The following is a 25,663-nucleotide window of genomic DNA, read 5'->3' as shown; positions in this document are numbered from 1 at the left end:
GTCACTACTCGGTCTGATTGAGCGCCTCCAGGAGAGAGGCCCCAGCAAGACACGCCCCGAGGAGCGTCTTGCCTTATGTCAGCACTCGGTCTGACTGAGCGCCTCCAGGAGAGAGGCCCAAGCAAGACGCGCCCCGAGGAGCGTCTTGCGTCATGTCACTACTCGGTCTAACTGAGCGCCTCCAGGAGAGAGGTCCAAGCAAGACACGCCCCGAGGAGCGTCTTGCCACATGTCACTACTCGGTCTGACTGAGCGCCTCCAGGAGAGAGGCCCAAGCAAGACGTGCCCCGAGGAGCGTCTTGCCACATGTCAACACTGGGTCTGACTGAGCGCCTCCAGGAGAGAGGCCCAAGCAAGACGCGCCCCGAGGAGCGTCAGGCCACATGTCACTACTCAGTCTGACTGAGCGCCTCCAGGAGAGAGGCCCAAGCAAGATGCGCCCCGAGGAGCGTCTTGCCACATGTCAACACTGGGTCTGATTGAGGGCCTTCTGGAGAAAGGCACAAGCAAGACGCGCCCCGAGGAGCGTCTTGCCACATGTCAACAATGGGTCTTACTGAGGGTCTGCAGGAGAGAGGCCAAAGCAAGATGCGCCCGGAGGAGCGTCTTGCCACATGTCAACACTGGGTCTGACAGAGGGCCTCCAGGAGAGAGGCCGAAGCAAGACGCGCCCCGAGGAGCGTCTTGCCACGTCACCTCTGGTTCTGACTGAGCGCCTCCAGGAGAGAGGCCCAAGCAAGACGCGCCCCGAGGAGCGTCTTGCCACATGTCAACAATGGGTCTGACTGAGGGCCTCCAGGAAAGAAGCCCAAGCAATACGCGCCCCGAGGAGCGTCTTGCCACATGTCACCACTGGGTCTGACTGAGCGCCTCCAGGAGAGAGGCCCAAGCAAGACGAGCCCCGAGGAGCGTCTTGCCACGTGTCAACACTGGGTCTGATTGAGGGCCTTCTGGAGAGAGGCCCAAGCAAGACGCGCCCCGAGGAGCGTCTTGCCACATGTCAACAATGGGTCTGACTGAGGGCCTCCAGGAGAGAAGCCCAAGCAAGACGCGCCCCGAGGAGCTTCTTGCCACATGTCAGCACTCGGTCTGACTGAGTGCCTCCAGGAGAGAGGCCAAAGCAAGACGCGCCCCGAGGAGCGTCTTGACACATGTCAACACTGGGTCTGACAGAGGGCCTCCATGAGAGAGGCCCAAGCAAGACGCGCCCCGAGGAGTGTCTTGCCACATGTCAACACTGGGTCTAACAGAGGGCCTCCAGGAGAGAGGCCCAAGCAAGACGCGCCCCGAGGAGTGTCTTGCCACATGTAACCACTTGGTCTGACTGAGCGCCTCCAGGAGAGAGGCCCAAGCAACACGCGCCCCGAGGAGCGTCAGGCCACGTGTCACTACTCAGTCTGACTAAGAGCCTCCAGGAGAGAGGCCCAAGCAAGTCGCGCCCCGAGGAGCGTCTTGCCACGTGTCAACACTGGGTCTGATTGAGGGCCTTCTGGAGAGAGGCCCAAGCAAGACGCGCCCCGAGGAGCGTCTTGCCACATGTCAACAATGGTTCTTACTGAGGGCCTCCAGGAGAGAAGCCCAAGCAAGACGCGCCCCGAGGAGCTTCTTGCCACATGTCAGCACTCGGTCTGACTGAGCGCCTCCGGGAGAGAGGCCAAAAAAGGACGCCCCCCGAGGAGCGTCTTACCACAAGTCAACACTGGGTCTGACTGAGTGCCTCCATGAGAGAAGCCCTAGCCCCCGAGGAGCGTCTTGCCACATGTCACTACTCGGTCTGTTTGAGCGCATCTAGGAGAGTAGCCCAAGCAAGACGTGCCCCGAGGAGCATCTTGCCACATGTCAACAATGGGTCTGACTGAGGGCCTCCAGGAGAGAAGCCCAAGCAAGACGCGCCCCCAGGAGCGTCTTGCCACATGTCAACACTGGGTCTGACTGAGCGCCTCCAGGAGAGAGGCCCAAGCAAGACATGCCCCGAGGAGCGTCTTGACACATGTCAACTCTGGGTCTGACTGAGGGCCTCCATGAGAGAAGCCCAAGCAAGACGTGCCCCGAGGAGAGTCTTGCCACATGTCAACACTCGGTCTGACAGAGGGCATCCAGGAGAGAGGCCCAAGCAATACGCGCCCCGAGGAGCGTCTTGCCACATGTCACCACTGGGTCTGACTGAGCGCCTCCAGGAGAGAGGCCCAACCAAGACGCGCCCTGAGGAGCGTCTTGCCACATGCCAACACTGGGTCTGACAGAGGGCCTCCAGGAGAGAGGCCCAACCAAGACGCGCCCCGAGGAGTGTCTTGCCACATGTCACCACTGGGTCTGACTGAGCGCCTCCAGGAGAGAGGCCCAAGCAAGACGCGCCCCGAGGAGCGTCTTGTCACATGTCAACACTGGGTCTTACTGAGCGCCTCCAGGAGAGAGGCCCAAGCAAGACGCGCCCAAAGGAGCGTCTTGCAACATGTCAACAATGGGTCTGACTGAGGGCCTCCAGGAGAGAAGCCCAAGCAACACGCGGCCCGAGGAGCGTCTTGCCACATGTCAGCACTCGGTCTGACTGAGCGCCTCCAGGAGAGAGGCCAAAGCAAGACGCGCCCCGAGGAGCGTCTTGCCACATGTCAACAATGGGTATGACTGAGGGCCTCCAGGAGAGAAGCCCAAGCAAGATGTGCCCCGAAGAGCGTCTTGACACATGTCAACACTGGGTCTGACAGAGGGCCTCCAGGAGAGAGGCCAAAGCAAGACGCGCCCCGAGGAGCGTCTTGACACATGTCAACACTGGGTCTGATTGAGGGCCTTCTGGAGAGAGGCCCAAGCAAGACGCGTCCCGAGGAGCGTCTTGCCACATGTCAACAATGGTTCTTACTGAGGGCCTCCAGGAGAGAAGCCCAAGCAAGACGCGCCCCGAGGAGCTTCTTGCCACATGTCAACAATGGGTATGACTGAGCGCCTCCAGGAGAGAGGCCAAAGCAAGACTTCCCCCGAGGAGCGTCTTGACACATGTCAACACTGGGTCTGACAGAGAGCCTCCATGAGAGAGGCCCAAGCAAGACGCGCCCCGAGGAGTGTCTTGCCAAATGTCAACACTGGGTCTGACAGAGCGCCTCAGGGAGAGCTCTCCTGGAGGCCCTCTGTCAGACCCAGTGTTGACATGTGGCAAGACGCTCCTCCGGGCGCATCTTGCTTTGGCCTCTCTCCTGCAGACCCTCAGTAAGACCCATTGTTGACATGTGGCAAGATGCTCCTCGGGGCGCGTCTTGCTTGTGCCTTTCTCCAGAAGGCCCTCAATCAGACCCAGTGTTGACATGTGGCAAGACGCTCCTCGGGGCGCATCTTGCTTGGGCCTCTCTCCTTGAGGCGCTCAGTCAGACTGAGTAGTGACATGTGGCCTGACGCTCCGCGGGGCGCGTCTTGCTTGGGCTTCTCTCCTGGAGGCGCTCAGTCAGACCCAGTGTTGACATGTGGCAAGACGCTCCTCGGGGCACGTCTTGCTTGGGCCTCTCTCCTGGAGGCGCTCAGTCAGACCGAGTAGTGACATGTGGCAAGACGCTCCTCGGGGCGCGTCTTGCTTGGACCTCTCTCCTGGAGGCGCTCAGTTAGACCGAGTAGTGACAGGTCGCAAGACGCTCCTCGGGGCGCGTCTTGCTTGGGCCTCTCTCCTGGAGGCGCTCAGTCAGACCGAGTGCTGACATAAGGCAAGACGCTCCTCGGGGCGTGTCTTGCTGGGGCCTCTCTCCTGGAGGCGCTCAATCAGACCGAGTAGTGACATGTCGCAAGACGCTCCTCGGGGCGCGTATTGCTTGGGCTTCTTTCCTGGAGGCCCTCAGTCAGACCCATTGTTGACATGTGGCAAGACGCTCCTCGGGGCGCATCTTGCTTGGGCCTCTCTCCTGGAGGCGCTCAGTCAGAACCAGATGTGACATGTAGCAAGACGCTCCATGGGGCGCGTCTTGCTTCGGCCTCTCTCCTGGATGCCCTCTGTCAGACCCAGTGTTGACATGTGGCAAGACGCTCCTCCGGGCGCATCTTGCTTTGGCCTCTCTCCTGCAGACCCTCAGTAAGACCCATTGTTGACATGTGGCAAGACGCTCCTCGGGGCGCGTCTTGCTTGTGCCTTTCTCCAGAAGGCCCTCAATCAGACCCAGTGTTGACATGTGGCAAGACGCTCCTCGGGGCGCATCTTGCTTGGGCCTCTCTCCTGGAGGCGCTCAGTCAGACTGAGTAGTGACATGTGGCCTGACGCTCCTCGGGGCGCGTCTTGCTTGGGCCTCTCTCCTGGAGGCGCTCAGTCAGACCCAGTGTTGACATGTGGCAAGACGCTCCTCGGGGCACGTCTTGCTTGGGCCTCTCTCCTGGAGGCGCTCAGTCAGACCGAGTAGTGACATGTGGCAAGACGCTCCTCGGGGCGCGTCTTGCTTGGACCTCTCTCCTGGAGGCGCTCAGTCAGACCGAGTGCTGACATAAGGCAAGACGCTCCTCGGGGCGTGTCTTGCTGGGGCCTCTCTCCTGGAGGCGCTCAATCAGACCCAGTGGTGACACGTGGCAAGACGCTCCTCGGGGCGCGTCTTGCTTGGGCCTCTCTCCTGGAGGCGCTCAGTCAGAGCCAGTGGTGACACGTGGCAAGACGCTCCTCGGGGCGCATCTTGCTTGGGCCTCTCTCCTGGAGGCACTCAGTCAGACCCAGTGTTGACACGTGGCAAGACATTCCTCGGGGCGCGTCTTGCTTGGGCCTCTCTCCTGGAGGCGCTCAGTCAGACCCAGTGTTGACATGTGGCAAGACACTCCTCGGGGCGCGTCTTGCTTGGGCCTCTCTCATGGAGTTCCTCTGTCAGACCCAGTGTTGACATGTGTCAAGACGCTCCTCGGGGCGCGTCTTGCTTTGGCCTCTCTCCTGGAGGCCCTCTGTCAGACCCAGTGCTGACATGTGGCAAGACGCTCCTCGGGCCGCGTGTTGCTTGGGCTTCTCTCCTGGAGGCCCTCAGTCAGACCCATTGTTGACATGTTGCAAGACGCTCCTTTGGGCGCGTCTTGCTTGGGCCTCTCTCCTGCAGGCGCTCAGTCAGACCGAGTGCTGACATGTGGAAAGATGCTCCTCGGGGCGCGTCTTGCTTGGGCTTCTCTCCTGGAGGCGCTCAGAAAGACCCAGTGTTGACATGTGACAAGACGCTCCTCGGGGCGCGTCTTGCTTGGGCCTCTCTCCTGGAGGCGCTCAGTCAGACCCAGTGGTGACATGTGGCAAGACACTCCTCGGGGCGCGTCCTGCTTGGGCCTCTCTCCTGGAGGCCCTTTTTCAGACCCAGTGTTGACATGTGTCAAGACGCTCCTCGGGGCGCGTCTTGCTTGGGCTTCTCTCCTGGACGCCCTCAGTCATACCCATTGTTGACATGTGGCAAGACACTCCTCGGGGCGCGTCTTGCTTTGGCCTCTCTCCTGGAGGCGCTCAGTCAGACCGAGTGCTGACATGTGGCAAGACGCTCCTCGGGCCGCGTGTTGCTTGGGCTTCTCTCCTGGAGGCCCTCAGTCAGACCCATTGTTGACATGTTGCAAGACGCTCCTTTGGGCGCGTCTTGCTTGGGCCTCTCTCCTGCAGGCGCTCAGTCAGACCGAGTGCTGACATGTGGAAAGACGCTCCTCGGGGCGCGTCTTGCTTGGGCTTCTCTCCTGGAGGCACTCAGAAAGACCCAGTGTTGACATGTGACAAGACGCTCCTCGGGGCGCGTCTTGCTTGGGCCTCTTTCCTGGAGGCGCTCAGTCAGACCCAGTGGTGACATGTGGCAAGACACTCCTCGGGGTGCGTCTTGCTTGGGCCTCTCTCCTGGAGGCCCTCTGTCAGACCCAGTGTTGGCATGTGGCAAGACGTTCCTCAGGGCGCGTCTTGGTTGGGCTTCTCTCATGGAGGCCCTCAGTCAGACCCAGTGTTGACATGTGTCAAGACGCTCCTCGGGGCGTGTCTTGCTTGGGCCTCTCTCCTGGAGGCCCTCAGTCAGACCCATTGTTGACATGTGGCAAGACGCTCCTCGGGGCGCGTCTTGCTTGGACCTCTCTCCCTGAGGCGCTCAGTCAGACCGAGTAGTGACATGTGGCAAGACGCTCCTCGGGGCGCGTCTTGCTTGGACCTCTCTCCCTGAGGCGCTCTGTCAGACCCAGTGTTGACATTTGGCAAGACACTCCTCGGGGCGCGTCTTGCTTGGGCCTCTCTCATGGAGGCCCTCTGTCAGACCCAGTGTTGACATGTGTCAAGACGCTCCTCGGGGGAAGTCTTGCTTTGGCCTCTCTCCTGGAGGCGCTCAGTCATACCCATTGTTGACATGTGGCAAGAAGCTCCTCGGGGCGCATCTTGCTTGGGCTTCTCTCCTGGAGGCCCTCAGTAAGAACCATTGTTGACATGTGGCAAGACGCTCCTCGGGACGCGTCTTGCTTGGGCCTCTCTCCAGAAGGCCCTCAATCAGACCCAGTGTTGACATGTGTCAAGACGCTCCTCGGGGCGCGTCTTGCTTTGGCCTCTCTCCTGGAGGCCCTCTGTCAGACCCAGTGTTGACATGTGTCAAGACGCTCCTCGGGGCGCATCTTGCTTGGGCTTCTCTCCTGGAGGCCCTCAGTCATACCCATTGTTGACATGTGGCAAGACGCTCCTCGGGGCGCGTCTTGCTTGGGCCTCTCTCCTGGAGGCGCTCAGTAAGACCCAGTGTTGACATGTGACAAGACGCTCCTCGGGGCGCGTCTTGCTTGGGCCTCTCTCCTGGAGGCGCTCAGTCAGACCCAGTGGTGACATGTGGCAAGACACTCCTCGGGGCGCGTCTTGGTTGGGCCTCTCTCCTGGAGGCCCTCTGTCAGACCCAGTGTTGGCATGTGGCAAGACGCTCCTCAGGGCGCGTCTTGGTTGGGCCTCTCTCCTGGAGGCGCTCAGTCAGACCCAGTGGTGACATGTGGCAAGACGCTCCTCGGGGCGCGTATTGCTTGGGCCTCTCTCCTGGATGCCCTCTGTCAGACCGAGTGTTGACATGTGGCAAGACTCTCCTCGGGGCGCGTCTTGCTTGGGCTTCTCTCATGGAGGCCCTCAGTCAGACCCAGTGTTGACATGTGTCAAGACGCTCCTCGGGGCATGTCTTGCTTGGGCCTCTCTCCTGGAGGCGCTCAGTCAGACCCAGTGTTGACATGTGGCAAGACGCTCCTGGGGGCGCGTCTTGCTTGGGCTTCTCTCCTGGAGGCCCTCAGTCAGACCCATTGTTGACATGTGGCAAGATGCTCCTCGGGGCACGTCTTGCTTGGGCTACTCTCCTAGATGCGCTCAAACAGACCGAGTAGTGACATGTGGCAAGACGCTCCTCGGGGCGCGTCTTGCTGGGGCTTCTCTCATGGAGGCACTCAGTCAGACCCAGTGTTGACTTGTGGCAAGACGCTCCTCGGGGGGCGTCCTTTTTTGGCCTCTCTCCTGGAGGCGCTCAGTCAGACCGAGTGCTGACATGTGGCAAGAAGCTCCTCGGGGCGCGTCTTGCTTGGGCTTCTCTCCTGGAGGCCCTCAGTAAGAACCATTGTTGACATGTGGCAAGACGCTCCTCGGGGCGCGTCTTGCTTGGGCCTCTCTCCAGAAGGCCCTCAATCAGACCCAGTGTTGACACGTGGCAAGACGCTCCTCGGGGCGCGACTTGCTTGGGCCTCTCTCCTGGAGGCGCTTAGTCAGACTGAGTAGTGACACGTGGCCTGACGCTCCTCGGGGCGCGTGTTGCTTGGGCCTCTCTCCTGGAGGCGCTCAGTCAGACCAAGTGGTGACATGTGGCAAGACACTCCTCGGGGCGCGTCTTGCTTGGGCCTCTCTCCTGGAGGCCCTCTGTTAGACCCAGTGTTGACAAGTGGCAAGACACTCCTCGGGGCGCGTCTTGCTTGGGCCTCTCTCATGGAGGCCCTCTGTCAGACCCAGTGTTGACATGTGTCAAGACGCTCCTCGGGGCGCGTCTTGCTTTGGCCTCTCTCCTGGAGGCGCTCAGTCAGACCGAGTGCTGAGTACTGTGGCAAGAAGCTCCTCGGGGCGCGTCTTGCTTGGGCTTCTCTCCTGGAGGCCCTCAGTAAGACCCATTGTTGACATGTGGCAAGACGCGCCTTGGGGCGCTTCTTGCTTGGGCCTCTCTCCTGGAGGCGCTCAGTCAGACTGAGTAGTGACATGTGGCCTGACGCTCCTCGGGGCGCGTGTTGCTTGGGCCTCTCTCCTGGAGGCGCTCAGTAAGACCAAGTGGTGACATGTGGCAAGACGCTCCTCGGGGCGCGTCTTGCTTGGGCCTCTCTCCAGAAGGCCCTCAATCAGACCCAGTGTTGACACGTGGTAAGACGCTCCTCGGGGCGCGTCTTGCTTGGGCCTCTCTCCTGGAGGCGCTCAGTCAGACTGAGTAGTGACATGTGGCCTGACGCTCCTAGGGGCGCGTGTTGCTTGGGCCTCTCTCCTGGAGGCGCTCAGTCAGACCAAGTGGTGACATGTGTCAAGACGCTCCTCGGGGCGCGTCTTGCTTGGGCCTCTCTCCTGGAGGCCCTCTGTCAGACCCAGTGTTGACATGTGGCAAGATGCTCCTCGGGGCGCGTATTGCTTGGGCCACTCTCCTGAATGCCCTCTGTCAGACCGAGTGTTGACATGTGGCAAGACTCTCCTCGGGGCGCGTCTTGCTTGGGCTTCTCTCATGGAGGCCCTCAGTCCGACCCAGTGTTGACATGTGTCAAGACGCTCCTCGGGGCGTGTCTTGCTTGGGCCTCTCTCCTGGAGGCGCTCAGTCAGACCCAGTGCTGACATGTGGCAAGACGCTCCTCGGGGCGCGTCTTACTTGGGCCTCTCTCCTGGAGGCGCTCAGTTAGACCGAGTAGTGACATGTGGCAAGACGCTCCTCGGGGCGCGTCTTGCTTGGGCCTCTCTCCTGGAGGCGCTCAGTCAGACCGAGTGCTGACATAAGGCAAGACGCTCCTCGGGGCGCGTCTTGCTGGGGCCTCTCTCCTGGAGGTGCTCAATCAGACCCAGTGATGACAAGTGGCAAGACGCTCCTCTGGGCGCGTCTTGCTTGGGCCTCTCTCCTGGAGGAGCTCAGTCAGACCCAGTGGTGACACGTGGCAAGACGCTCCTCTGGGCGCATCTTGCTTGGGCCTCTCTCCTGGAGGCGCTAAGTCAGACCCAGAGTTGACACGTGGCAAGACGCTCCTCGGGGCGCGTCTTGCTTGGGCCTCTCTCCTGGAGGCGCTCAGTCAGACACAGTGTTGACATGTGGCAAGACACTCCTCGGGGCGTGTCTTGCTTGGGCTTCTCTCCTGGAGGCCCTCAGTAAGACCCATTGTTGACATGTGGAAAGAAGCTCCTCGGGGCGCGTCTTGCTTTGTCTTCTCTCCTGGAGGCCCTCAGTCAGACCCATTGTTGACATGTGGCTAGATGCTCCTCGGGGCGCGTATTGCTTGGGCCTCTCTCCTGGATGCCCTCTGTCAGACCCAGTGTTGACATGTGGCAAGACACTCCTCGGGGCGCGTCTTGCTTGGGCTTCTCTCATGGAGGCCCTCAGTCAGACCCAGTGTTGACATGTGTCAAGAAGCTCCTCGGGGCGTGTCTTGCTTGGGCCTCTCTCCTGGAGGCGCTCAGTCAGACCCAGTGTTGACATGTGGCAAGACGCTCCTCGGGGCACATCTTGCTTGGGCCTCTCTCCTGGAGGCGCTCAGTCAGACCGAGTAGTGCCATGTGGCAAGACGCTCCTCGAGGCCCATCTTGCTGGGGCTTCTCTCATGGAGGCACTCAGTCAGACCCAGTGTTGACATGTGGCAAGACGCTCCTCGGGGCGCGTGTTGCTTGGACCTCTCTCCTGGAGGCGCTCAGTCAGACCGAGTAGTGACATGTGGCAAGACGCTCCTCGGGGCGCGTCTTGCTTGGGCCTCTCTCCTGGAGGCGCTCAATTAGACCCAGTGTTGACATGTGGCAAGACGCTCCTCGGGGCGCGTCTTGCTTGGGCTTCTCCCCTGGAGGCCCTCAGTCAGACCCATTGTTGACATGTGGCAAGACTCTCCTCCGGGCGCTTCTTGCTTGGGCCTCTCTCCTGGAGGCGCTCAGTCAGACCGAGTGCTGATATGAGGCAAGATGCTCCTCGGGGCGCGTCTTGCTGGGGCCTCTCTCCTGGAGGCGCTCAGTCAGACCCAGTGTTTACATGTGTCAAGACGCTCCTCGGGCGTTTCTTGCTTGCGCCTCTCTCCTGGAGGCGCTCAGTCAGACCCAGAGGTGACATGTGGCAAGACGCTCCTCGGGGCGCATCTTGCTTGGGCTTCTCTCCTGGAGGCCCTCAGTCAGACCCAGTGTTGACATGTGGCAAGACGCTCGTCGGGGCGCGTCTTATTTGGGCCTCTCTCCTGGAGGCCCTCAGTCAGACCCAGTGTTGTCATGTGGCAAGACGCTCCTCGGGGCGCGTCTTGCTTGGGCTTCTCTCCTGGAGGCCCTCAGTCAGACCCATTGTTGACATGTGGCAAGACGCTCCTCGGGGCACGTCTTGCTTTGGCCTCTCTCCTGGAGGCGCTCAGTCAGACCAAGTAGTGACATGTGGAAAGACGCTCCTCGGGGCGCTTCTTGCTTGGGCCTCTCTCCTGGAGGCGCTCAGTCAGACCGAGTGCTGACATAAGGCAAGACGCTCCTCGGGGCGCGTCTTGCTGGGGCCTCTCTCCTGGAGGTGCTCAATCAGACCCAGTGGTGACATGTGGCAAGACGCTCGTCAGGGCGCGTCTTGCTTGGGCCTCTCTCCTGGAGGCGCTCAATTAGACCCAGTGTTGACATGTGGCAAGACGCTCCTCGGGGCGCTTCTTGCTTGGGCCTCTCTCCTGGAGGCGCTCAGTCAGACCGAGTGCTGACATGAGGCACGACGCTCCTCGGGGCGCGTCTTGCTGGGGCCTCTCTCCTGGAGGCGCTTAGTCAGACCCAGTGTTGACATGTGTCAAGACGCTCCTCGGGGGTTCCTTGCTTGCGCCTCTCTCCTGGAGGCGCTCAGTCAGACCCAGAGGTGACATGTGGCAAGACGCTCCTCGGGCCTCTCTCCTGGAGGCGCTCAGTCAGACCCAGTGTTGACATGTGGCAAGACGCTCCTCTGGGCGCATCTTGCTTGGGCTTCTCTCCTGGAGGCCCTCAGTCAGACCCAGTGTTGACATGTGGCAAGACGCTCCTCGGGGCGTGTCTTATTAGGGCCTCTCTCCTGGAGGCCCTCAGTCAGACCCAGTGTTGACATGTGGCAAGACGCTCCTCGGGGCGCGTCTTGCTTGGGCTTCTCTCCTGGAGGCCCTCAGTCAGACCCATTGTTGACATGTGGCAAGACGCTCCTCGGGGCACGTCTTGCTTGGGCCTCTCTCCTGGAGGCGCTCAGTCAGACCAAGTAGTGACATGTGGCAAGACGCTCCTCGGGGCGCGTCTTGCTTGGGCCTCTCTCCTGGAGGCGCTCAGTCAGACCGAGTGCTGACATAAGGCAAGACGCTCCTCGGGGCGCGTCTTGCTTGGGCCTCTCTCCTGGAGGAGCTCAGTCAGACGCAGTGGTGACACGTGGCAAGACGCTCCTCAGGGCGCATCTTTTCTTGGGCCTCTCTCCTGGAGGCGGTAAGTCAGACCCAGTGTTGATATGTGACAAGACGCTCCTCGGGGCGCGTCTTGCTTGGGCCTCTCTCCTGGAGGCCCTCTGTCAGACCCAGTGTTGACATGTGGCAAGACGCTCCTCGGGGCGCGTCTTGCTTGGGCCTCTCTCCTGGAGGCGCTCAGTCAGACCAAGTGTTGACATGTGGCAAGACGCTCCTCGGGGCGCGTCTTGCTTGGGCCTCTCTCCTGGAGGCCCTCTGTCAGACCCTTCGTTGTCATGTGGCAAGACGCTCCTCGGGGCGCGTCTTGCTTGGCCCTCTCTCCTGGAGGCGCTCAGTCAGACCGAGTGCTGACATGTGGCAAGACGCTCCTCGGGGCGCATCTTGCTTGGGCTTCTCTCCTGGAGGCCCTCAGTCAGACCCATTGTTGACATGCGGCAAGACGCTCCTCGGGGCGCTTCTTGCTTGGGCCTCTCTCCTGGAGGCGCTCAGTCAGACCGAGTGCTGACATGTGGCAAGACGCTCCTCGGAGCACGTCTTGCTGGGGCTTCTCTTCTGGAGGCGCTCAGTCAGACCCAGTGTTGACATGTGACAAGACGCTCCTCGGGGCGCGTCTTGCTTGGGCCTCTCTCCTGGAGGCGCTCAGTCAGACCCAGAGGTGACATGTGGCAAGACGCTCCTCGGGGCGCGTCTTGCTTGGGCCTCTCTCCTGGAGGCCCTCTGTCAGACTCAGTGTTGACATGTGGTAAGGACACGATCACGCCGACCCTATTGTTGGAGAACCTGCTGAGTTCGTCGAACAAGTAGACGCCGGATTGGGCGCGGGCACGCGCTTGTTTTAGAGGCGTTTTCGCGCAGCCTCTACCCTGCACGACTGCTCGTGGCCGCACTAGCTATATTTATCTTTATTTGTTTCACACACACACACACACACACACACACACACACACACACACACACACACACACACACACACACACACACACACACACACACACACACACAGGCCCTTGCGTGCAAACCCCGGTCAGGCCTGCAGTGTACACATCAGTGACATGATGTTCTTTCACAGAACTGAGGTTGTTCATTACTAAATGACTTTTACAGGAATATTGTTATTATACTATTCAGCAGGTTGATCATAATAATGTGTATTAAACCCACAACCTAGCACTGAGGACAGAGGGACTTTATTTAAATTAGTACTTAATGGAAACGATACATAATGATACATAAGAGCCATGTCATACATTCAGCCTAGGAATAGTAGAATTGTGCACTATTAAAAATATACACATCAATTGCTCGAATCCCATTGTTGCAAAGTAAAACTCTAATAAAACTCTAGTCTGACATCAACAGAGAAGACTTAGTGTATGTACTACAAATACAGCATTAGGATTTCGAGTGGACCGTGCACCTTGTGAACCATCAGAGGCTTATGACGCAATATATCTTCCAGTTGCTATTAGACAAGTTATCACAATTACGTTGATTAATAAATCCAGTGATGTAGCGACTGCAGCCAGCGCAGTCGCGCAACTCGTGTCGGTGTTATCTCTCGATACTTTCATTCGTATCCGAGCGTATGCAGAATCTACGGATCTGGTGAAGTTGCTTGTCACTAGCTTGCGCACATTTGATATGGCACTTTGCGCGTGACTCACACAACCTGCAGTGGCGACCGTCGCGTTCGTGCAAAGTTTTTCCGATATATCGCTCGCAACATCGTTTGTCATTTGCTGTACACTGCGCACACTGGCCGCGAGGTCGCGGAGAGGGTCTTCGTTACGAGTTGTGTAATATCCGCTGACTTGCCGATTCAATTCTGGTGGCGCTGACCCAAACGAGAACGCTTTTAAGGCGCATGTCGTGGTAACTCTGGTAGCACCGTGGTTGACGAGGACGATCATCTTTAGCAATAGTTCATCTCGAAGCGCAACGATGGTGAGGGCGACGGGTTGGCCGGTTCCGCCTTCAGGCCACTCGGTTGCCGCTAGATTGCCCAATGCCACACACGCAGACGAACCCTGTACACACTCAATGACCCGTGTGCGATCGTTGATTTCTGCTAGTACGTTTGCTAGTTCTACGTGCTTCCACGGATCGGGCGTGGGCACGCGCTTGTTTTAGAGGCGTTTTCGCGCAGCCTCTACCCTGCACGACCGCTCGTGGCCGCACTAGCTATATTTATCTTTATTTGTTTCACACACACACACACACACACACACACACACACACACACACACACACACACACACACACACACACACACACACACACACACACACACACACACACACACACATACACACACACACACACACACACACACACACACACACACACACAGGCCCTTGCGTGCAAACCCCGGTCAGGCCTGCAGTGTACACATCAGAGACATGATGTTCTTTCACAGAACTGAGGTTGTTCATTACTAAATGACTTTTACAGGAATATTGTTATTATACTATTCAACAGGTTGATCATAATAATGTGTATTAAACCCACAACCTAGCACTGAGGACAGAGGGACCTTATTTAAATTAGTACTTAATGGAAACGATACATAATGATACATACGAGCCATGTCATACATTCAGCCTAGGAATAGTAGCATTGTGCACTATTAAAAATATACACATCAATTGCTCGAATCCCATTGTTGCAAAGTCAAACTCTAATAAAACTCTAGTCTGACATCAACAGAGAAGACTTAGTGTATGTACTACAAATACAGCATTAGGATTTCGAGTGGACCGTGCACCTTGTGAACCATCAGAGGCTTATGACGCAATATATCTTCCAGTTGCTATTAGACAAGTTATCACAATTACGTTGATTAATAAATCCAGTGTTGTAGCGACTGCAGCCAGCGCCGTCGCGCAACTCGTGTCGGTGTTATCTCTCGATACTTTCATTCGTATCCGAGCGTATGCAGAATCTACGGATCTGGTGAAGTTGCTTGTCACTAGCTTGCGCACATTTGATATGGCACTTTGCGCGTGACTCACACAACCTGCAGTGGCGACCGTCGCGTCAGTGCAAAGTTTTTCCGATATATCGCTCGCAACATCGTTTGTCATTTGCTGTACACTGCGCACACTGGCCGCGAGGTCGCGGAGAGGGTCTTCGTTACGAGTTGTGTAATATCCGCTGACTTGCCGATTCAATTCTGGTGGCGCTGACCCAAACGAAAACGCTTTTAAGGCGCATGTCGTGGTAACTCTGGTAGCACCGTGGTTGACGAGGACGATCATCTTTAGCAATAGTTCATCTCGAAGCGCAACGATGGTGAGGGCGACGGGTTGGCCGGTTCCGCCTTCAGGCCACTCGGTTGCCGCTAGATTGCCCAAGGCCACACACGCAGACCAACCCTGTACACACTCAATGACCCGTGTGCGATCGTTGATTTCTGCTAGTACGTTTGCTAGTTCTACGTGCTTCCACGGATCGGGCGTGGGCACGCGCTTGTTTTAGAGGCGTTTTCGCGCAGCCTCTACCCTGCACGACCGCTCGTGGCCGCACTAGCTATATTTATCTTTATTTGTTTCACACACACACACACACACACACACACACACACACACACACACACACACACACACACACACACACACACACACACACACACACACACACACACACACACACACACACATACACAGGCCCTTGCGTGCAAACCCCGGTCAGGCCTGCAGTGTACATATCAGAGACATGATGTTCTTTCACAGAACTGAGGTTGTTCATTACTAAATGACTTTTACAGGAATATTGTTATTATACTATTCAACAGGTTGATCATAATAATGTGTATTTAACCCACAACCTAGCACTGAGGACAGAGGGACTTTATTTAAATTAGTACTTAATGGAAACGATACATAATGATAAATAAGAGCCATGTCATACATCCAGCCTAGGAATAGTAGCATTGTGCACTATTAAAAATATACACATCAATTGCTCGAATCCCATTGTTGCAAAGTAAAACTCTAATAAAACTCTAGTCTGACATCAACAGAGAAGACTTAGTGTATGTACTACAAATACAGCATTAGGATTTCGAGTGGACCGTGCACCTTGTGAACCATCAGAGGCTTATGACGCAACATATCTTCCAGTTGCTATTAGACAAGTTATAATTCTCGACCATTTTTCGGAACTGGTTTCTTGGATCCGTGAGTAAATGCCAAATGAGATGATAGTCCTTAAGTAAGTTCCTGGCGATCCCATGTCACGCTCTTGCCCATCAGCCGGTGAACGCTGAGACGGAACTCGATGAGAGCGATGTATTTTTTAAGTGCTCCGAATGTACTTCTAACAAGCGTGCGATTCACTTCGTGAGTAAACCGCAGCTGCAGCTGATTCAAACAGTCGAGCCAACTTTCTACATCACAATATTCGTTTTGTAGTTAGTCGAGTTACCTTTTGTGTGGCGCATGCACGGGTCGTTAGCGTCCAGCTCCCAGCTTAGAGAGTCCTGTATTGACACAGACGTCAATACATCTCGATGTCATGCAACACACAAAGTCTGTCGCATACAGGTGGGTTAACACATGTACGATACCTTTTGTGTGGCGCATGCACGGGTCGTTAGCGTCCAGCTCCCGGCTTATAGAGAGTCCTGTATTGACACAGACGTCAATACATCTCGATGTCATGCAACACACAAAGTCTGTCGCATACAGGTGGGTTAACACACATGTATGATGTGTGCAATGGCGCGCCCGTTTACAATGGGACACGACGATGATCATTGTTAACCAAACTCTTGTTTCTCACGACAGGTGGTAGCATTGTCTCCTGCTCCTGGTCTTCGTGCACAGAGGGTGTTGTAATGTGCTCGTCATAGTCGCGATCGTTGTCACTCGAATCCGTTGTTCTCACGACAGGTGGTAGCGTTGTCTCCTGCATGTTGTCTTCGCGTGCGGCAAGCGTTGTGCTGTGCTCGTTATAATGGTTGTCTTCGTACAAAGGGGGTGTTGAATACTCCTTCGCGAGTAGTCTAGGAGGTGGTGTGATGGGACGTATCTCAGAGGCGTTATGTGAGCGTACCACCATGGCCTGAGCAACTGCGACTACTGAGAGTACACCAAGTACAGACAGCGAGATCATTTTTTTTCTTGGGTGTTGTATGTGTGGGTACAGCCGCTTTAATGGCAGTGAGAGCAAGTGGGCAAATGTATTTATAGGTCACTAGCAGAAACTAAGGCACATGGTCAGAGTGTAATCGTAACCACCGTAGCTCTTGTCATAATTTAATATACATAGAAATCAGAAACGGGCATGTCAGGACAGACATCGCGAGTGATAATGCGGCTAGAATCTGTGTGCGCTTGAGAGCACCTTGTTGTTCTACTGTGGTGCCAACGCCGCCGGGTCTGTAAATGTCATCGACCTTCTTTATATACGCATACGCTAAAGACCGTATATTCTCTATGGATTTGAACACGTCCTTTGTTTCGCGTAACGCTTGAGCTGTCTCGAGCGTGATGTTGTGAGTGTACGCCAGTGTTTCACGTGCACCGAGGTCCGAAAGGGCGTGCGCTACAACTATTAACCTTGGTTTGGGAGTGTGGCGAAACGCTCGCTCCGCTGTAATGGGCGGATGCAATGTTATCACCTGGTACGTTTCGTTAGTCGGGTCGTAACACACCGGTCCGTCACATGGACCGTCACATTGTATGGGGCACAGTAAGGACAACACGCCGCCGACCGTGACTTCGCACTCGACCGCGGTGGTGTTATCGATTTGCAAAGGATCACATACGCCTCTCCAGTCGCAATGAGGCACATTGTAGTCGACGCGACCGTCGGTCACCATAGCTTTCGTCAGCCAACACACTCGATTGCCCTTTGAAACATCGGCGATCAACGTGAGCGTAGAGGTCGCCGTCGCTTTACTGTACGCCAGGATATCCGTGTGTGAGTGCACGCTCGATGTCGATTGACAACCGGTCATGTCAGACCTGATCAGACCTTCCGAACACATGACCATTAGTTGTTGTGCGGCCGAGAGTATCGTGATCATACCGTTGAGATGTGTAGAAAGCGCGTACACGCCAGCCTTCCACGTTTCCAAAGTTTCCAGCAGTCTAGAGGGACTTGTCTTAGCGCGCACGGCTGTGCTGAATTTGCGTTGGGTAGACACAACGGCTTCGACCTCGCTTAGGATCTGTGGGCTCATGTACTCGTGGTAGGCCAAGACCTGTATAGTCGAGCGCGGTGACGCCACGAACACTTGACCCGGTTTTGTTGTGGCGATATGCGTGTCCAGTAACGCGGCAAAGTCTGCGTGTCTAGGTTGTATTGATTTTACAGCTCGCTCATACCCCAACAGTACGGTCCGTAGAAGTTCCTTCACTTGTTTCCATGCGCTCGTGGAACACAGGACATCGCAACCTCTGTGATACTCAAGTAAAGCGTCACACACCAGCTGCTTGCACGTTGGAAATACAATCGGTAGTAACTTCTTACTCCACTCTATGTTGAACTCGGATAGTATGTATATGGGCGGTTGCGGCGGTTTGCGCATTTTCTATCTACCCTCCGCTAATATGCCTCTGTGGTAAGTCTCCTGAGATGGTGCGGTTGGAACTTGCAAGAGTGCACTATCGACGGTCGGCGTTTCCATTTCGTCAACTGTGCCATTTTCAGCCGCTGGCAAACGGCTGTCGACGGTCGATGCGAGACACCAACATAACGTTAGACCGCGACCCTCATGCCAGTTTTCTGTAGTACTGGTTGTAGTTTCTGGTGCACACTCGATACGCCATTACGATCACAATTGCGTTGATTAATAAATCCAGTGTTGTAGCGACTGCAGCCAGCGCCGTCGCGCAACTCGTGTCGGTGTTATCTCTCGATACTTTCATTCGTATCCGAGCGTATGCAGAATCTACGGATCTGGTGAAGTTGCCTGTCACTAGCTTGTGCACGTTTGATATGGCACTTTGCGCGAGACTCACACAACCTGCAGTGGCGACCGTTGAGTCAGTGCAAAGTTTTTCCGATATATCGCTCGCAACATCGTTTGTCATTTGCTGTACACTGCGCACACTGGCCGCGACGTCGCGGAGAGGGTCTTCGTTACGAGTTGTGTAATATCCGCTGACTTGTCGATTCAATTCTGGTGGCGCTGACCCAAACGAGAACGCTTTTAAGGCGCTTGTCGTGGTAACTCTGGTAGCGCCGTGGTTGACGAGGACGATCATCTTTAGCAATAGTTCATCTCGAAGCGCAACGATGGTGAGGGCGACGGGTTGGCCGGTTCCGCCTTCAGGCCACTCGGTTGCCGCTAGATTGCCCAATGCCACACACGCAGACGAACCCTGTACACACTCAATGACCCGTGTGCGATCGTTGATTTCTGCTAGTATGTTTGCTAGTTCTACGTGCTTCCACGGATCGGGCGTGGGCACGCGCTTGTTTTAGAGGCGTTTTCGCGCAGCCTCTACCCTGCACGACCGCTCGTGGCCGCACTAGCTATATTTATCTTTATTTGTTTCACACACACACACACACACACACACACACACACACACACACACAGGCCCTTGCGTGCAAACCCTGGTCAGGCCTGCAGTGTACACATCAGAGACATGATGTTCTTTCACAGAACTGAGGTTGTTCATTACTAAATGACTTTTACAGGAATATTGTTATTATACTATTCAACAGGTTGATCATAATAATGTGTATTAAACCCACAACCTAGCACTGAGGACAGAGGGACTTTATTTAAATTAGTACTTAATGGAAACGATACATAATGATACATATGAGCCATGTCATACATTCAGCCTAGGAATAGGCTATTAAAAATATACACATCAATTGCTCGAATCCCATTGTTGCAAAGTAAAACTCTAATAAAACTCTAGTCTGACATCAACAGAGAAGACTTAGTGTATGTACTACAAATACAGCATTAGGATTTCGAGTGGACCGTGCACCTTGTGAACCATCAGAGGCTTATGACGCAACATATCTTCCAGTTGCTATTAGACAAGTTATAATTCTCGACCATTTTTCGGAACTGGTTTCTTGGGTCCGTGAGTAAATACCAAATGAGATGATAGTCCTTAAGTAAGTTCCTGGCGATCCCATGTCACGCTCTTGCCCATCAGCCGGTGAATGCTGAGACAGAACTCGATGAGAGCGATGTATTTTTTAAGTGCTCCGAATGTACTTCTAACAAGCGTGCGATTCACTTCGTGAGTAAACCGCAGCTGCAGCTGATTCAAACAGTCGAGCCAACTTTCTACATCACAATATTTGTTTTGTAGTTAGTCGAGTTACCTTTTGTGTGGCGCATGCACGGGTCGTTAGCGTCCAGCTCCCAGCTTAGAGAGTCCTGTATTGACACAGACGTCAATACATCTCGATGTCATGCAACACACAAAGTCTGTCGCATACAGGTGGGTTAACACATGTACGATACCTTTTGTGTGGCGCATGCATGGGTTGTTAGCATCCAGCTCCCAGCTTATAGAGAGTCCTGTATTGACACAGACGTCAATACATCTCGATGTCATGCAACACACAAAGTCTGTCGCATACAGGTGGGTTAACACACATGTACGATGTTTGCAATGGCGCGCCCGTTTACAATGGGACACGACGATGATCATTGTTAACCAAACTCTTGTTTCTCACGACAGGTGGTAGCGTTGTCTCCTGCACCTGGTCTTCGTGCACAAAGGGTCTTGTAATGTGCTCGTCATAGTCGCGATCGTTGTCACTCGAATCCGTTGTTCTCACAACAGGTGGTAGCGTTGTCTCCTGCATGTTGTCTTCGCGTGCGGCAAGCGTTGTGCTGTGCTCGTTATAATGGTTGCTTCGTACAAAGGGGGTGTTGAATACTCCTTCGCGAGTAGTCTAGGAGGTGGTGTGATGGGACGTATCTCAGAGGCGTTATGTGAGCGTACCATCATGGCCTGAGCAACTGCGACTACTGAGAGTACACCCAGTACAAACAGCGAGAGCTTTTTTTTTCTTGGGTGTTGTACGTGCGGGTACTGCCGCTTTAATGGCAGTGAGAGCAAGTGGTCAAATGTATTTATAGGTCACTAGCAGAAACTAAGGCACGTGGTCAGAGTGTAATCGTAACCACCGTAGCTCTTGTCATAATTTAATATACATAGAAATCAGAAACGGGCATGTCAGGACAGACATCGCGAGTGATAATGCGGCCAGTATCTGTGTGCGCTTGAGAGCACCTTGTTGTTCTACTGTGGTGCCCACGCCGCCGGGTCTGTAAATGTCATCGACCTTCTTTATATACGCATACGCTAAAGACCGTATATTCTCTATGGATTTGAACACGTCCTTTGTTTCGCGTAACGCTTGAGCTGTCTCGAGCGTGATGTTGTGAGGCTACGCCAGTGTTTCGCGTGCACCGAGGTCCGAAAGGGCGTGCGCTACAACTATTAACCTTGGTTTGGGAGTGTGGCGAAACGCTCGCTCCGCTGTAATGGGCAGATGCAAAGTTATCACCTGGTACGTTTCGTTAGTCGGGTTGTAACACACCGGTCCGTGACACGGACCGTAACGACCCGTGCATGCGTATGCGCTTGGACCTTTCTCCTGGAGGCGCTCAGTTAGACCGAGTAGTGACATGTGTCAAGACGCTCCTCGGGGCGCGTCTTGCTTGGGCCTCTCTCCTGGAGGCGCTCAGTCAGACCCAGTGTTCACATGTGGCAAGACTCTCCTCGGGGCGCGTCTTGCTTGGGCCTCTCTCCTGGAGGCGCTCAGTCAGACCCAGTGTTGACATGTGGCAAGACGCTCCTCGGGGCGCGTCTTATTTGGACCTCTCTCCTAGAGGCCCTCAGTCAGACCCAGTGTTGACATGTGGCAAGACGCTCCTCGGGGCGCGTCTTGCTTGGGCCTCTCTCCTGGAGGCGCTCAGTCAGACCGAGTGCTGACATGTGGCAATACGCTCCTCGGGGCGCGTCTTGCTTGGGCTTCTCTCCTGGAGGCCCTCAGTCAGACCCATTGTTGACATGTGGCAAGACGCTCCTCGGGGCACGTCTTGCTTGGGCCTCTCTCCTGGAGGCGCTCAGTCAAACCCAGTAGTGACATGTGGCAAGACGCTCCTCGGGGCGCGTCTTGCTTGGACCTTTCTCCTGGAGGCGCTCAGTTAGACCGAGTAGTGACATGTGGCAAGACGCTCCTCGGGGCGCGTCTTGCTTGGGCCTCTCTCCTGGAGGCGCTCAGTCAGCCCGAGTGCTGACATAAGGCAAGACGCTCCTCGGGGCGCGTCTTGCTTGGGCCTCTCTCCTGGAGGAGCTCAGTCAGACCCAGTGGTGACACGTGGCAAGACGCTCCTCGGGGCGCATCTTGCTTAAGCCTCTCTCCTGGAGGCGCTAAGTCAGACCCAGTGTTGACACGTGGCAAGACGCTCCTCGGGGCGCGTCTTGCTTGGGCCTCTCTCCTGGAGGCGCTCAGTCAGACCATGTGTTGACATGTGGCAAGACACTCCTCGGGGCGCGTCTTGCTTGGGCCTCTCTCATGGAGGCCCTCTGTCAGACCCAGTGTTGACATGTGTCAAGACGCTCCTCGGGGCGCGTCTTGCTTGGGCCTCTCTCCTGGAGGCGCTCAGTCAGACCGAGTGCTGACATGTGGCAAGAAGCTCCTCGGGGCGCGTCTTGCTTGGGCTTCTCTCCTGGAGGCCCTCAGTCAGACCCATTGTTGACATGTCGCAAGACACTCCTCGGGGCGCGTCTTGCTTGGGCCTCTCTCCTGGAGGCGCTCAGTCAGACCGAGTGCTGACATGTGGCAAGACGCTCCTCGGGGCGCGTCTTGCTTGGGCTTCTCTCCTGGAGGCCCTCAGTCAGACCCATTGTTGACATGTGGCAAGACGCTCCTCGGGGCGCGTCTTATTTGGACCTCTCTCCTAGAGGCCCTCAGTCAGACCCAGTGTTGACATGTGGCAAGACGCTCCTCGGGGCGCGTCTTGCTTGGGCTTCTCTCCTGGAGGCCCTCAGTCAGACCCATTGTTGACATGTGGCAAGACGCTCCTCGGGGCACGTCTTGCTTGGGCCTCTCTCCTGGAGGCGCTCAGTAAAACCGAGTAGTGACATGTGGCAAGACGCTCCTCGGGGCGCGTCTTGCTTGGACCTTTCTCCTGGAGGCGCTCAGTTAGACCGAGTAGTGACATGTGGCAAGACGCTCCTCGGGGCGCGTCTTGCTTGGGCCTCTCTCCTGGAGGCGCTCAGTCAGACCGAGTGCTGACTTAAGGCAAGACGCTCCTCGGGGCGCGTCTTGCTTGGGCCTCTCTCCTGGAGGAGCTCAGTCAGACCCAGTGGTGACACGTGGCAAGACGCTCCTCGGGGCGCATCTTGCTTGGGCCTCTCTCCTGGAGGCGCTAAGTCAGACCCAGTGTTGACACGTGGCAAGATGCTCCTCGGGGCGCGTCTTGCTTGGGCCTCTCTCCTGGAGGCGCTCAGTCAGACCGAGTGCTGACATGTGGCAAGAAGCTCCTCGGGGCGCGTCTTGCTTGGGCTTCTCTCCTGGAGGCCCTCAGTCAGACCCATTGTTGACATGTGGCAAGACGCTCCTCGGGGCGCGTCTTGCTTGGGCCTCTCTCCAGAAGGCCCTCAATCAGACCCAGTGTTGACACGTGGCAAGACGCTCCTCGGGGCGCGTCTTGCTTGGGCCTCTCTCCTGGAGGCGCTCAGTCAGACCCAGTGGTGACATGTGGCAAGACGCTCCTCGGGGCGCGTATTGCTTGGGCTTCTTTCCTGGAGGCCCTCAGTCAGACCCATTGTTGACATGTGGCAAGACGGTCCTCGGGGCGCGTCTTGCTTGGGCCTCTCTCCTGGAGGCGCTCAGTCAGAACCAGAGGTGACATGTGGCAAGACGCTCCTCGGGGCGCGTCTTGCTTCGGCCTCTCTCCTGGAGGCCCTCTGTCAGACCCAGTGTTGACATGTGGCAAGACGCTCCTCCGGGCGCATCTTGCTTTGGCCTCTCTCCTGCAGACCCTCAGTAAGACCCATTGTTGACATGTGGCAAGACGCTCCTCGGGGCGCGTCTTGCTTGTGCCTTTCTCCAGAAGGCCCTCAATCAGACCCAGTGTTGACATGTGGCAAGACGCTCCTCGGGGCGCATCTTGCTTGGGCCTCTCTCCTGGAGGCGCTCAGTCAGACTGAGTAGTGACATGTGGCCTGACGCTCCTCGGGGCGCGTCTTGCTTGGGCCTCTCTCCTGGAGGCGCTCAGTCAGACCCAGTGTTGACATGTGGCAAGACGCTCCTCGGGGCACGTCTTGCTTGGGCCTCTCTCCTGGAGGCGCTCAGTCAGACCGAGTAGTGACATGTGGCAAGACGCTCCTCGGGGCGCGTCTTGCTTGGACCTCTCTCCTGGAGGCGCTCATTTAGACCGAGTAGTGACATGTCGCAAGACGCTCCTCGGGGCGCGTCTTGCTTGGGCCTCTCTCCTGGAGGCGCTCAGTCAGACCGAGTGCTGACATAAGGCAAGACGCTCCTCGGGGCGTGTCTTGCTGGGGCCTCTCTCCTGGAGGCGCTCAATCAGACCGAGTAGTGACATGTCGCAAGACGCTCCTCGGGGCGCGTATTGCTTGGGCTTCTTTCCTGGAGGCCCTCAGTCAGACCCATTGTTGACATGTGGCAAGACGCTCCTCTGGGCGCATCTTGCTTGGGCCTCTCTCCTGGAGGCGCTCAGTCAGAACCAGATGTGACATGTGGCAAGACGCTCCATGGGGCGCGTCTTGCTTCGGCCTCTCTCCTGGATGCCCTCTGTCAGACCCAGTGTTGACATGTGGCAAGACGCTCCTCCGGGCGCATCTTGCTTTGGCCTCTCTCCTGCAGACCCTCAGTAAGACCCATTGTTGACATGTGGCAAGACGCTCCTCGGGGCGCGTCTTGCTTGTGCCTTTCTCCAGAAGGCCCTCAATCAGACCCAGTGTTGACATGTGGCAAGACGCTCCTCGGGGCGCATCTTGCTTGGGCCTCTCTCCTGGAGGCGCTCAGTCAGACTGAGTAGTGACATGTGGCCTGACGCTCCTCGGGGCGCGTCTTGCTTGGGCCTCTCTCCTGGAGGCGCTCAGTCAGACCCAGTGTTGACATGTGGCAAGACGCTCCTCGGGGCACGTCTTGCTTGGGCCTCTCTCCTGGAGGCGCTCAGTCAGACCGAGTAGTGACATGTGGCAAGACGCTCCTCGGGGCGCGTCTTGCTTGGACCTCTCTCCTGGAGGCGCTCAGTTAGACCGAGTAGTGACATGTCGCAAGACGCTCCTCGGGGCGCGTCTTGCTTGGGCCTCTCTCCTGGAGGCGCTCAGTCAGACCGATTGCTGACATAAGGCAAGACGCCCCTCGGGGCGTGTCTTGCTGGGGCCTCTCTCCTGGAGGCGCTCAATCAGACCCAGTGGTGACACGTGGCAAGACGCTCCTCGGGGCGCGTCTTGCTTGGGCCTCTCTCCTGGAGGCGCTCAGTCAGAGCCAGTGGTGACACGTGGCAAGACGCTCCTCGGGGCGCATCTTGCTTGGGCCTCTCTCCTGGAGGCACTCAGTCAGACCCAGTGTTGACACGTGGCAAGACATTCCTCGGGGCGCGTCTTGCTTGGGCCTCTCTCCTGGAGGCGCTCAGTCAGACCCAGTGTTGACATGTGGCAAGACACTCCTCGGGGCGCGTCTTGCTTGGGCCTCTCTCATGGAGTTCCTCTGTCAGACCCAGTGTTGACATGTGGCAAGACACTCCTCGGGGCGCGTCTTGCTTGGGCCTCTCTCCTGGAGGCCCTCTGTCAGACCCAGTGTTGGCATGTGGCAAGACGTTCCTCAGGGCGCGTCTTGGTTGGGCTTCTCTCATGGAGGCCCTCAGTCAGACCCAGTGTTGACATGTGTCAAGACGCTCCTCGGGGCGCGTCTTGCTTTGGCCTCTCTCCTGGAGGCCCTCTGTCAGACCCAGTGTTGACATGTGTCAAGACGCTCCTCGGGGCGCGTCTTGCTTGGGCTTCTCTCCTGGACGCCCTCAGTCATACCCATTGTTGACATGTGGCAAGACACTCCTCGGGGCGCGTCTTGCTTTGGCCTCTCTCCTGGAGGCGCTCAGTCAGACCGAGTGCTGACATGTGGCAAGACGCTCCTCGAGCCG

This window comes from Nothobranchius furzeri, chromosome 15, assembly GCF_043380555.1.
Source record: "Nothobranchius furzeri strain GRZ-AD chromosome 15, NfurGRZ-RIMD1, whole genome shotgun sequence".
In the NCBI taxonomy this organism is placed as follows: domain Eukaryota; kingdom Metazoa; phylum Chordata; class Actinopteri; order Cyprinodontiformes; family Nothobranchiidae; genus Nothobranchius; species Nothobranchius furzeri.
Note: the sequence above shows the minus strand (reverse complement) of the source record.